We start from the raw sequence: 13,287 nt of genomic DNA on the forward strand, positions 1-13,287 counted from the left end.
CCTTTGTTATATTGAAGTGAGTTCCTTTTCTTCCTTTTTTTAAAAAAAATTATGAATAGGTGCTAAATTTTGCCAAAGGCTTTCTCTGCATCTATTGAGAAGATTATGAGTGGTGTTACATTTATTGATGTGCATATGTTGAACCACCATTGCATCCCTAGAATGAAGTCAACTTGATCATGTTGTGTTACAATTTTCTTAACTGTTGTTGGGTACAGTTTGCTAATATTTTGTGAAACATGTTTGTATCTATGTTTATCAGGGATATTGGTCTGTAATTTAATTCCTTAATGTGTCCTTTTCTGACTTTGGTATCAGTGTTATACTAGCTTCATAGAATGAATTTGAAAGTGTTCCATCCCTTTCTATTTCATGGGATAATTTGAGGAGCATTGGTATTAGTTTCTGTTTAAAGTTCTGGTAGAACTTTTCAACTTGGGCCTGGCAGAATGGCTCCTGCAAAGAAGGGTGGCAAGAAGAAGAAGGGCCGTTCTGCCATCAACCAGGTTGTGACCTGGGAATAGACCATCCACATTCACAAGTGCATCCACAGAGTGGGCTTCAAGAAGCGTCCTCCTCTGGCACTCAGAGAGATCCGGAAATTTGCCATGAAGGAGATGGAACTCCAGATGTTCGCATTGACACCAGGCTCAACAAAGGACTAAGGAATGTCCCATATCGTTTTTTGTGTGCGATTATCCAGAAAACGTAAGGAGGATGAAGATTCACCAAACAAGCTCTATACTTTGGTAACTTATGTCCCCATTACCACATTAAAAAATCTATAGTCAATGTAGATGAGAACTAACTGCTGATAGTTAAATAAAGTCATAAAACTGTAAAAAATAAATAAAATAAAGTTCTGAAGTTCTGGTAGAATTCAGCTGATCCATTTCTTTGTTAAAAAGCTGTTTTTTTTTTTTCCCCCTGCTTCAGTCTCATTGCTTGTTATTGGTCTCCTTAGGGTTTTTATTTCCTCTTGGCTCAATTTTGATTGGTCATATGTGTCTGGAAATTTATTTATTCTAGATTTTCTAATTTATTTCAGTACAGGTCTTTAAAACAGTCTCTAAGGGATCCTCTAGATTTCTGTGATGTCTGTAGTGATATCTCCTTTTCCATCTCTAATTTTCTTAATTAGGTCTTCTCCCTCTTTATTATGGTTAATTTGGCCAAAGGTTTATTGATCTTGTTTATCTAGTCAAAGAATCAATTTTCATTCCATTGACTCTTTGCATTTTAAATTTTTCTATTTCATCAATTTTAGCTCTTAATTATTTTCTTTCTTCTAGTAGTTTGGGATTTATTTGGTCTTGTATTTATTTGGTTTTATATGAAGATGCATCATTAGGTTATTTACTTGGGATTTTTTGGAAGGCAATAATAGCTATAAACTTTTCTCATAGATTTGCCTTCATAGTGTCCCAAAGACTCTGATATATTGTATCTCTATTCTCATTTGATTCTAATAATTTTTAAATCTCTCCCCTATTTTTTCTGTCACTTCTTTATTGTCCAAAGTCCATTCGATTATATAGTTATAGTTATGTAGTTCCTGTAGTTTTTCTTGCTGTTGGTTTCTAATTTTATTCCACTATGATCTGATAAGATGCAAGTAATTACATAAACATTTGTTTTGGTATTTTCTAAGACTTGCTTTATGGCCTAAAATATGATTTATCTTGAGGGGGAGTTTCCATGAGAAGCTGTGAAGAAAGTGAATTTGACTGGTTTTGGATGAAATATTCAATAGATATCTGTTGGGCACATTTGATTTGTCATGTTTTATGTCTGAAGAATCTTTACTGAGTTTATGTCTGAATATTGTATAGTTTAGTGAGAGAGGTGTGCTGATATCACCCAGTAATATTGTATTGGGGTCTATATGGGCTTTTAAGTTGAGTAGTATTTTAAATAATTATGTGCAATGATGTTTGGGGCATAAATGCTTACCATTATTTTTATCTTGTTGGATTTTTCCCTATGTGAAGTGAACTTCATTGCCTCTTCTGATTAATTTGAAATACACTTTGTTCCTGCTTGTTTTCTGGCTCCATTTGCTTGAAATATTTTTTCCCATCTTTTCAATCTCAGACTGTGGCTGTCTTTGCATGTAAGATGAGTCTCTTGTGAACAATATATAGTTGAATTTTTTTTAAAAAAAGTCCATTCTGCCAGTCTACATCTTTTAATTGGAGAATTGAGATCATTTAAAGTCAGCATTATTTATGAGATAGTTATTAATTCCTGCATTTTGGATAATTTCTAATGTTTAATTCAATCCAATTTTTCATTCACTTAACTACACTTTCAATAAGATTTCACTCATTTGCAAGCTTTGAAGTTTATTTTTAGTTTCTTCCATGGGTAATATTTCATTAAGTATTTTCTGCAGTGTGACCTTAATAGTCTTGAAATATTTGAGTTTCTGCTTGCCGTGGAAGGTTTTTATTTCTTCTTTAATTTTGAAGGATATTTTTGCTGAGTATTGCTATATTGACCATGTGTTATTTCCTTTTAGAGTTTGGATTTTAAAGTTTGTGCTGAGAAGTCTAAACTAATTCTGATTGGCTTAATTCTTAAGTTTTTAAAATTTTATTCCTGCTTATGTTAGGCATATTAATTATAATATATCTTGGAAAGTTTCTTTTCTTCTCTTTTCTGTTTTTTTTTTAATCTTTTCAGTGCTTCCCATATCTATCTGCCCATCTTGTTCCCAGTTTTGGAACATTTTTGTTATTATTTTCCTGAAAAAGTTTATCCATACCATTGGCCTGTATCTCAAATCTCTCTTTGATTCCATTGATTCTTAAATTTGGCCTATTAATATTGTCCTAGAATATTTGTATAATCTGATCATAATCGCTTGTTTTCTGTACTTTAATGCTGTCTGAATATTCAAGGCCAGCCACTTGGTCTTTCAGTTCTGAGATTTTATTTTCTACATGATCTACTCTATTGAAGAGACTTTAAGTGAAATTTTTAATTTTATTTATTATGCTTTTCATTTCCAAGATATGTGTTTAATTTTTTTAGTATCTTTATCTCCTTATTGGCTTTCTAATTTTGGATGAAATATTGATCAATAGGTGTCTGTCAGGCAATTTGATTTGTAAAGCCAAAATTAATCAGAAGAGGCAAAGAAGTTCACTTCATGTAGGGAAATATCCAACAAGGTAAAATAATGGTAAGCCTTTATGCCTCAAACATCATTGCACATAATTATTTAAAACACTACTCAACTTAAAAATTGGATTGAATTAAACATTAGAATTTATCCAAAATGCAGGAATTATTAACTATCTCATAATAATACTGACTTTAAATGATCTCCTTTACTGACTTTTTTTGTTCACTTAGTTATTTTTCTGTGTTCTCACAGTACAAGGCATTTATATTTATTTATATATGTACACACATATGTATAATATATATATTTGTCTCTGCTGAGATATTTGAAACTGGACAAGGATGTAACTTTATGGCCAGACTGGCCTTCTTTCTGTTTCTTTTTGAGTTATGCATCCCTAGACAGAGCAAGTGTCTTTCCTCCTTTTGTACTGTGTATCAAGCTACCAGCTGGAGTGGTCTGGAAATGAATCTGGTTGAAATGGCTCTTCGTGTCCCTGCTCAACCATACAAGGTAGAGTAGATAATGGGAAATACCATTCACTGGAGTTTTGTGGGACAGACAAGATAAATGCATTCCCAGAGCAGGACTCATGCTGAGTTTTAAATAAGATGTTCCAGTGGCTGGGGTATAGCTCTCATAGAATTCTGGTACTTTGTCAGGTGTATCTATTCTGGAGAGATTAAATCAATACAACGTCTAGGGCTGGGAGATATTAATCTTGCTTGGGCCTTTGGTGTTTCTTGAAAATTCTACTCATAGGGTAGAGTAACTAATAAGCCTGGGTGAAGGAGGCATGATGGGTCTCACATACTCTTCAGCCCATGAATATGTTCTTCTAAACCTAATTTTCTGAATGCAAACTTGCCTACCTGTTCAGTTACCCCACTCTCTTTAGCTGTTCATGGGAGCCAATGTGATGCAACGGGAGAGTGAGTTGTACTCCCTTCCATATCTCTGTCTTGAATCCTCCTGGATGCAATCTTCTCTGCATCTGTTCTAATTGCATTTTGACAAGAACAGGTTAGGCCACAAGGTGAGTCAGGATGGTATGGCAGTAACTTCTATGAGGTTCCAGGTTAGTGCAGCAGAAAGCTGTGGTGTGACCTGCTCAGGTGGGATCCCTGCTTTGGCTCTCCACTTATGAGTTGAGAAACATGGAATACTTCCAAACACCAGTTTGCTGTGCAGCCTCTGCTTCGGCTAAGTTCAGACTGCTTGTTAGTTCTGTAGGTGTTCTCATGTCGAATCTGATATGTTTCTCTGGTTTTCTGTTTGCACTCCCCCTCTCTTTCTGTTGTGACCTGGCAGCATTGCTACCATCAAGTTGGCTCCAATGTACTCTTTCTTGCCCTCTGTTTGAAATACCTGAATTTCTGGGTCTTTCTGAGTCTCATAACTGCTCAATATTGAATTTTAGTGAATTCTCTCAGTCACCCACCTTGCTGAGAAACAGTATTCCCACTGCTTCAATTCTGAGCTGTGAAACAACTGAAAAGTTCAGACTTCCTCTAGTCCGCCATCTTTGTCTCCGGTCATCTCTTTCCTTTCATTCAACCTCAGGAAGGATCACGAGGGCTAGTGATTCCTCTCTACAGGCAGTGATCTCTTTCTTCTTCCATCTTCAGGAAAGGTACTGCTCCAGTTGTGAAAGGAAGTTGCTACTTTTTGGAGAGCTGCATCAAGTGGAGGACTCTTTCTGTATAGTCATCTTAAGGGCAATGACTCCCAAGAGGAGATTGGTCACAATTTGGACTTTGTTTTTCACCATTTGACTATTCTACTCTTACATTACAGCCACTTATTATCATTCCGTCTAGCTCTTGGACAGTATCAACTGCAGCTTGGGAATCTTCAAATTCAATGAAAGCAAAGCTGGAAGTTCTCCTAGTAATCCACACTCGTAGGAGTGGTTCGCAATAGACAAAAGTCCTTTGCAATTCATTCTTGTTGAATTGTTTCCTACATCACCTACATAAAACCTATAGTGCAATGGATAGGAACCACAATGTGTTATTGAGATCTTTGTTTATAAATGTTGGGGCTTAAGTCCAAATGCTCTGATAGGTCTTTCTGTTCTCCTCTAGCCCAGTCCCCACAGATGCCTGGCATTTTCCATATCCACAAAATGATTTACTATGTTCTTTTTTGGACCTCTACTATCTAAAGTAATGCATGATATGTAGTTGACACTTAGAGAATATTTTCTGAATAAATGGATAACTGAAGTTTGTGTCTGAAGGGAAATATACGCCTATAAATTTAATAGGTTAAAGTACTAAGAGTGGGTGAATCTTACCAGAAGTGGAAATCATGTTCAAATGAAGTCAGGAAAGAAAGAGTAGTTGAGATGAGCAAGAATAATGGGAACTCATAGAAATTAGACTCTAAGGGGACAGGGGGTGGGGAGGCAAGATGCCAAGTGCAAGTGGAAGTGTTAGACTTTGAAATGAGAAATGTCACCTCTTAGACTCCAATAGAAAGATGAGCCAAAGAGGATGGGTGGATCCAAGCAGAATGCAGATTAGTGGCAGAAAGTTGAGGTTATATTTTCTGTTAAAATAGGAAATGAGATTATTGGCTGGGAATGAGAATGGAGGAGAAGAAACTATAGAATAGATTTGAAATAGTCATGAAGAAATGTGGGGTGAGAGCTTCCTAGGATATATGGAAGAATTATCAGGTTGAGATTTTTTTAAAAAATTATTATTTTTTTAAAATTTATGTATGATAATAGAATGCATTACAACTTTATTACACGTATACAGCATAATTTTTCATATCTCTGGTTGTATACAAAGTATATTCATGTCTTCATACATGTACTTTGGATAATAATGACCATCACATTCCACCATCCTTGCTAACTCCCTGCTCCCTCCCTTCCCATCCAACCCCTCTGCCCTATCTACAGTTCATCTATTCATCCCATGCTCCCTCTCCCTATCTCACTATGAATCAGCCTCCTTGTATCAGAGAAAACATTCAGCATTTGGTTTTGGGGGACTGGCTAACTTTACTTAGCATTATCTTCTCTAACTCCATCCATTTACCTGCAAATACCATGAGTTTGTTCTCTTTTTTGCTGAGTAATATTCCATTGTGTGTGTGTGTGTATGTATGTATATATACTAGGAACGTATGGTTTCACTGACCTGGGCCAGACTCACTTTCTGCATTCACACTTACATTCACCTCTTTACTTATATAAGTGAATCTTTCATTGTGACCTACTGAAGAAGGATAAGATTTAGTTAACTTTCAGCAACCTTAATATGGGAAGTTGTTCTTAGCACAGGGGACAGGTGTGGCAAATTCCAAGTTGCAGATCAAAGGCCAATCTTGAGGTCAACAAGTTTACCAGTCTTTGGGAGTTCATAGATAGGGCTGAAATTGAACATAATATGATAAATGACATCTTAGATCAAAGAGTGAGATGCCATTAATGAAAATTAATTGAAAAAATTAGTTAAGATAACCCCAGGACACATCAAATATCAGAATTAATAACTCCTGAGATATTTCCATCAGCACATTTATTCTCTGAAAAAGATCAGGTGACATTTGGCATGATTATTACATCAACTATGGTCACAGGCCTGCCTATCAATTATAGAGTACATACTCATGTTTAAAATGGACACATTGAATTTGCTCCCAGATAGATCTTTAGAAAAGGAAAAATACACGTATACATGCACATAAAAATGATTAGATGGATATATACCAAATTATTCTTTTATTTTTTAGTTATAGTTGGACTCAATATCTTTATTTTATTTTTATATGGTGCTGAGGATCGAACCCAGGGCCTCATGCTAGGTGAGCACTCTACAGCTGAGCCACAACCCCAGCCCTACCCAATTATTAAAAGTAATTAGATGATAGAGCATAATTGCTCATTTGGGTTTTTGTCTTTCTGTTGTTATTTTGGCTGATCCATATTTAAAACCTTCTTTAAGAGGTAGGAAATAAGACATATTATTTAAAATACATGCTGGATCACCATTACATCTACCAGAATGGCAAAAATCTAGACAGCTAACAACAGGATCTCTCATTCAGTGCCAGAGGGAATGCAAAGTAATATGGTCACTCTGGAAAAACATTTTGCTAGCTTCTTACAACAGTGAACATAGTCCTAGCATATTTATCCAAATAATTTAGTTGAAAATCTATGTCTTCACAAACACCAGCACATATATATTTATAGTAGTTTTATTTATAATTAGCAAACCTTGGTAGCAATCAAAATATTCTTCAGATGGTGAATGGATGAACATACTGTGGTATGTCCAGATAATGGACTCTTATTCAACACTAAGCAGAAATGAGCTACAAAGCCCTGAGAATACAGGGAGCAAAAATATATTACTCATATTACTAAGTAAAAGAAGCCAATCTGAAAAGGCTACATATTGCATGATTCCAACTATGTGACACTCTGGAAATGTTAAAACTATGGAGATAGAAAGATCAATGGTTATCAGGGGCAAGGGGTAAAGGAGGGCTGAACAGATGGAGATCAAAGTATTTTCAGGGAAATGAAACTATTCTATATAATATCATAAGGGTCATAAAAGTCACTGTATACATTTCTTAAAATCCATAGAATCCAGAACACCAACAGTGAACTCTAACATGAACTAAGGACTTTTAAGTCATTAAAAATGCACATACATGTTGAGGTAGCAAGTTCACTAAGGGAAGGCTTTAATGCTTATGTGGTCACTACAGAAGTGGGTATATAACTCTCTGGAATATTCTACCTTCATTATTATGATTATTATGCTAACAATTTTGAGCTCTTACTCATTTAACTTATTTAATTTTAACTCAAAATTTTAATTTATTTTACACAACAAATTTTATAATGATCATGTAATATGTATTGTTTTATGTTTTCTTTGTACACTTCAAATCTTCTCAGTTTAACCCCAATCAATCCCAAATGTCCATGCTATTACTGATCATACTGTATTTTTAGCCCATCTAACTAGTTAGATGGTGTATTAGTCAGTGTTTCCTCAAGAAATCTACCAGTAGGAGATATATACGGAATTATACACACACACACACACACACACACACACACACACACACATATACACAGAGATTTATTATAAGCAAATTGTTTACATGATTATGGAAGCAAGTTCCAGAATCGCAGTAAGCAAGCTTGAGACCCAGGAGAGCCAACGGTGTGATTCTTTTTTTTTTTTAAAGAATTTACATATATGCTAATTTTTAATAAAGTTCTCAATGGTGTGATTCTTGTTCAAAGACTGCAGCCTTGAACCCTGAGGAAGAGACAGTGTTTTAGTTTGATGATGGAGTGTGGATAGCAGGTGTGCCCTGCTCTGAATTATTCCATGATGTATATAACAGTAGTTTTCAGACTGTACCTAACCCTCAATTACTTTATTTTGGAAAGCAATATTTTTCTGTGAGTTTTCATTTTAAGCCCAACTGTCAAGGTAGAATGGCTCTACATCTTGTTTGCACAAATTCCCCAGACATCTGCCCAGCACAACTATAAGGCACAAATTAATAAATAACCTATTGCACAAACTTACCAAAATAAATCAGAAGCACTTGGATAAGTAGGCATCCCAAATCACATCAGAAACATGAGACACAGGAGTTTTCCAACCTCACCAGATATAATCACCTCATCTAAAACTCATAAAAGGAAGAGCCCCACAAGATTGGACATGGCTGCACCCTGACCCCATCACCTGGCTACTCATCATGAACTTTGCCCACGAAAATTGCCACCTCTGATTATGACTGTGGGCTTCAGCTCAAAATGTGACGACAATGCATGACCTATTCCAAGCTGATAGTTCTTTTTTTTAAAATCTGTCCTACTTAGTTATTCATGATAGCAGAATGTACTTCAATTCATTGTACACAAATAGAGCACAACATTTCAATACCTTGGTTGTACACAATGTAGAGTTGCACCATTTGTGAAATCATCTATGTACCTAGGGTAATGATATCCATCTCATTTCACCATCTTTCCTGCTCCCACCCTCACCTTTGCACAACCCAAATTCCTCCTTTCTTCCCATGTACTCCCCCATTATGGGTCAGCATCTACAAATCAGAGAAAACATTTGGATCCATTTACCTGCTAATGTCATATTTTGTTCTCTTTTAATGCTGAGTAATATTCCATTTTTGTGTATCTATCTATCTATCTATCTATCTATCTATCTATCTATCTATCTATATATATATATATATAGAGAGAGATAGATAGATAGATAGATAGATATAGATATCTCACAGTTTCTTTATCCATCATCTATTGAAGGGCATCTAGGTTGTTTTCACAGTTTAGCTATTGTGAATTGAGCTGCTATAAACATTGATATGGCTGCATCACTATAGTATGCTGATTTTAAGTCCTTTGGGTATAAATCAAGGAGTGGGATAGCTGAGTCAAATTGTGGTTCCAGTTTAAGTTTTCTGAGGAATCTCCATACTGCTTTCCACAGTGGTTGCCCCAATTAGCAGTCCTACCCAAGACATATGAGTGTCACTTTTCTCCTACATCCCTGCCAACACTTATTATTGCTTGTATTCTTAATAACTGCCATTCTGACTGGAGTGAGATGAAATCTTAGTTTTGATTTACATTTCTCTAATTACTGGATATGTTGAACCTTTTTTTTCATATATTTGTTGCTTGCCAAGCTGATATTTCAAGCTAACATCTCAAGCTGACACATCAAACTAACACTCTGAAACTGTCCTCTTTCTATCTTGACCCTCTATTCTAACAACTCTGTGACATTAATTCTTAAAACCTGGATCTGACCTCCTACAATGACTCCTTACATTTATATAGGCTTCATAGAGCATTCTGCCTGTACTCTTGGCACAGTATACTATAACCCTGTGTCCACCTTAATCCCTTCTTAGTCTTTCTATGATATTCAGTAAGTATATATATGATATGTGATCATGTATATCATTATATATTATAGTTATCATTGTGTGAATTATAATGTGTGCCTTGAGTGTTATAAGTATTAATAATTAATAATTAAAATGGGAATAAAAGAACTTGCAATTGCCTGCCTTATGACAATAGGTGGTCTGTAAGTATCCAGTAAATTGCAATCGTTGACAGTGCTGCAGCTTATGAATTTATTGTTATTCAATAAATTCTGACATTGTGGAAAGACACAAACATGTTTGGTCTGTGTTAATGGCTTATCTCTCTGACAACGTGGAGGCAGGAAAGGATCAACATGACAGGTAAAGACATACAAGCAGAGGGGTTCCCTCTTAGTCTTTTTGTTGTATTCAGGTCTTCAGCTGATTGGATGAGGCCCACTCACATTAGATAAGGCAGTCTTCTTTTTTCAACTTCCTGGCTCAAATATCAATCTCATTCAGAAACATCATCACAGACACAATGAGAATAATGTTTGACCAAATGTCTGGGCACCCCGTGGCCCAGATAAGTTGACATATACAAGTGACCAAAATACACAGCTCATAAAAGCCCTTAAAACTTCCATTGAGAGATAGTTGCCATACCATCCAGGAGAACAAATTCTAAATGATAAGACTGGCCATAAATGCAGTCAGAATGTAACATTTTGAATGCCACGTTGGTGAGTTTTTCAGGATGGGCTGTCTTGAGGGGTGTACTTTGCAGTACAACATGGGGCTTGTGGAGAGAGGAGTGCTACATGAGGTTGCACCATTGGGGTAGAGTAGCAGTGGTGTCAGTCTCACCAGATCTGTTGGCTTACATCTGTGTTTGTATCTGAGGAATACTTGTGTCACAAGAGGTGCTTAGGTTCAGAATAAGGGCAAAAGCAAAGCTCTAGGGAGAAGGGGGAACTAAAGGTCACAAGTCTTACAAAATTCCATCTGAATATCTTCTGTCCTGGAAGGAAGTTTTGTAACTGTACCAAGCAAGTAGACTATGAAAACAAAACTTGACAGTGTTACTAATTGACTGAGGATTCTTTTGCTCAATTTGGACAGAAATCATGGATGGGCAAAGTGCAGCTTCCTTACCATTAACATCTCTGAACTTTGATTGTCAGCAACTCTCAGCTCTTAGTGTTAGGGACACTCCTCACTTCTCTCCTGGTGGAGTTAACAGCTCCTGAGAGCTCTCTGGAACTCACTCTTCCAGCAGCCAGAGCTAATGACTCCTGGAAGCTCTCCATTTCTCCCTGCTGTTCTTTGGCTGCTAGCTGTCCTTAGCTCTGGCCCATGGCCATTTTCAGTGGCAGGAGCCTTTAATGTTACCAACTCTTAGTGCAACCACCTCAGCTTACTCCACTCAAGATAGAAATCAAGAATAGCCAAGATATAACTGAAAGAGGTTTTATCAAGACTTATGTTGTCTCCTAAGGGGAAGCAGTACACTGCTTACATAGAAAAAATGGTGGGCTCCCTCATACACTGCAATGCCCTAATGGCTAACCAGACTTTCTGCTTAGTCATGGTTAGGGGAGGGGCTCTTTGTGGACCAGACTGGGGATATCTGGCTATAGAGGGATGGAGTCATCCAGAGAGGCTGCAAGGTGGAGCCTTCTAGGATGGATCTGTAACCTGAGCTTGCTGCAGCAAAAGCAAAAGCAAAAATCTCTGAGCTGCCGTGGGGCATCTGGTGTAGCTGTGGCCAGCCAAATAATGAATGTGGGGCAGCTAGGCTGTCAAAGATGGAAGAAAGAAAAATTAAAATTTACTTTGTGGTGGAGCATCAGACCCTTGTCTCCTGACTCAACATTATACAAAATATGCAATTGAAAAACATAAATTATGTTTCTGCTTATTTCACACCAATGTAAAAATTTTGGATTTTTCTTCCCAGATGGAAATTGTGTGAATTTGCTGGTGTTTCCAAAAAAACCCCCACAAGTTGGGTGGTTCACACAGTGAAAATTATTGTCTTGCAGTCTGGAAGCTGGAACTCTTGAGATCAAGGTGTTGGTAGAGTTGCTTTTTTTCTGAGAGTGGTGAGAGAGAATGTGTTCCATGTCTCTTTCCCAGCTTTTGTCATTTACTGTCAATCTTTGGTGTTGTCTGGGTTTTGATGTTGTTTGTTGGTTTGGTGTTGTCTGGGTTTTGATGTTATTTGTTGCTTCACCACTGTCACCTAACCAGGCCCGTTTTACCTGCTCCATAGCGTGCCAATCATAGAGACACTGAGTTTTGCAAAAGACAGAGTTTAATAATAAAGCAACCAAGCATAGGGGGGAGACCCAAGTTTCAAATTCACCTCCCCAAAGATATATTTTGGTGCTATTTATTTGTGGGATGAAGAGGAAGGATGACTTTAGCAATGAGTAATGGTGAAGTAATCAGTGGTTTGAGAAGCATCATCAAACTTCATGACTCTGCATGGGGCTCGTGTTCAGAATAGTGGCATAAGCATGCTCTCTGGATGGAGTTTTTGGTTTCGTAACTCAAGAGATCACCCTCAGACACTTGTGTGGACCCAAGAGGTTTTGACAAAAGCAGTCTGCAAGACCTTGAAATGTAATCTAGGCAACTGTTATAAAAATTCACAGGTCAGAGGTATTACTTACAGCAAGGCTAGTGGGAGGGAGGCTAATAACAGATTGCTCAGCTACGTAATCTCCAAAATGAGTAATTTTTAAAGTCAGCTAAAAGTAAATGATACTAGAAGGTTTATTTTGGTAACCCCCTCAGTTTAATTACCCTGAGTTTAGCTTTCACCTTCACATGGCATTTTTACTGTGTGCAATTCGTGTCAAAATTCTCTCTTTTTATGAAGACAATTCAGATTAGGAACTCACCCTAGTCCAATATGATCTCATTTTACGTTAACTAATTGCATCTGTAATGACACAAATTCCAAATAAGGTCACATCTTAAGAAACTGGGAGTTAAAGCTTCCACTTGTGGAAGTTTTGAGGGGCACAGTTCAATCCCAACATTAACTAATACTCTCTTATTATTTCCTATGTTGATTTTGGACCTTTTAAAAATTCCTTGAGATTATGTTAGGTTGTTTGAGATTTTTTTTAATGTAGACTTTTTTTTTTTTTTTTTTAGTTTGCTATAAACTTCCCTTTTAGAACTGCTTTTGCTACATACCATCCTTGAGGGAACAGCTTGCCTCACCTGCTCTGGAGCTTCTCTAGTGTTGTAAT

General features: G+C 36.7%; 1 pseudogene; it reads left to right on the plus strand.

Moving 5' to 3' along the window:
- The first annotated feature begins 449 nt into the window (after positions 1 to 449).
- LOC113198050 (large ribosomal subunit protein eL31 pseudogene) lies at positions 450 to 808 on the plus strand (annotated as a pseudogene).
- The last annotated feature ends 12,479 nt before the right edge of the window (positions 809 to 13,287 follow it).

This window comes from Urocitellus parryii, chromosome 10 (assembly GCF_045843805.1).
Source record: "Urocitellus parryii isolate mUroPar1 chromosome 10, mUroPar1.hap1, whole genome shotgun sequence".
Classification (NCBI taxonomy): domain Eukaryota; kingdom Metazoa; phylum Chordata; class Mammalia; order Rodentia; family Sciuridae; genus Urocitellus; species Urocitellus parryii.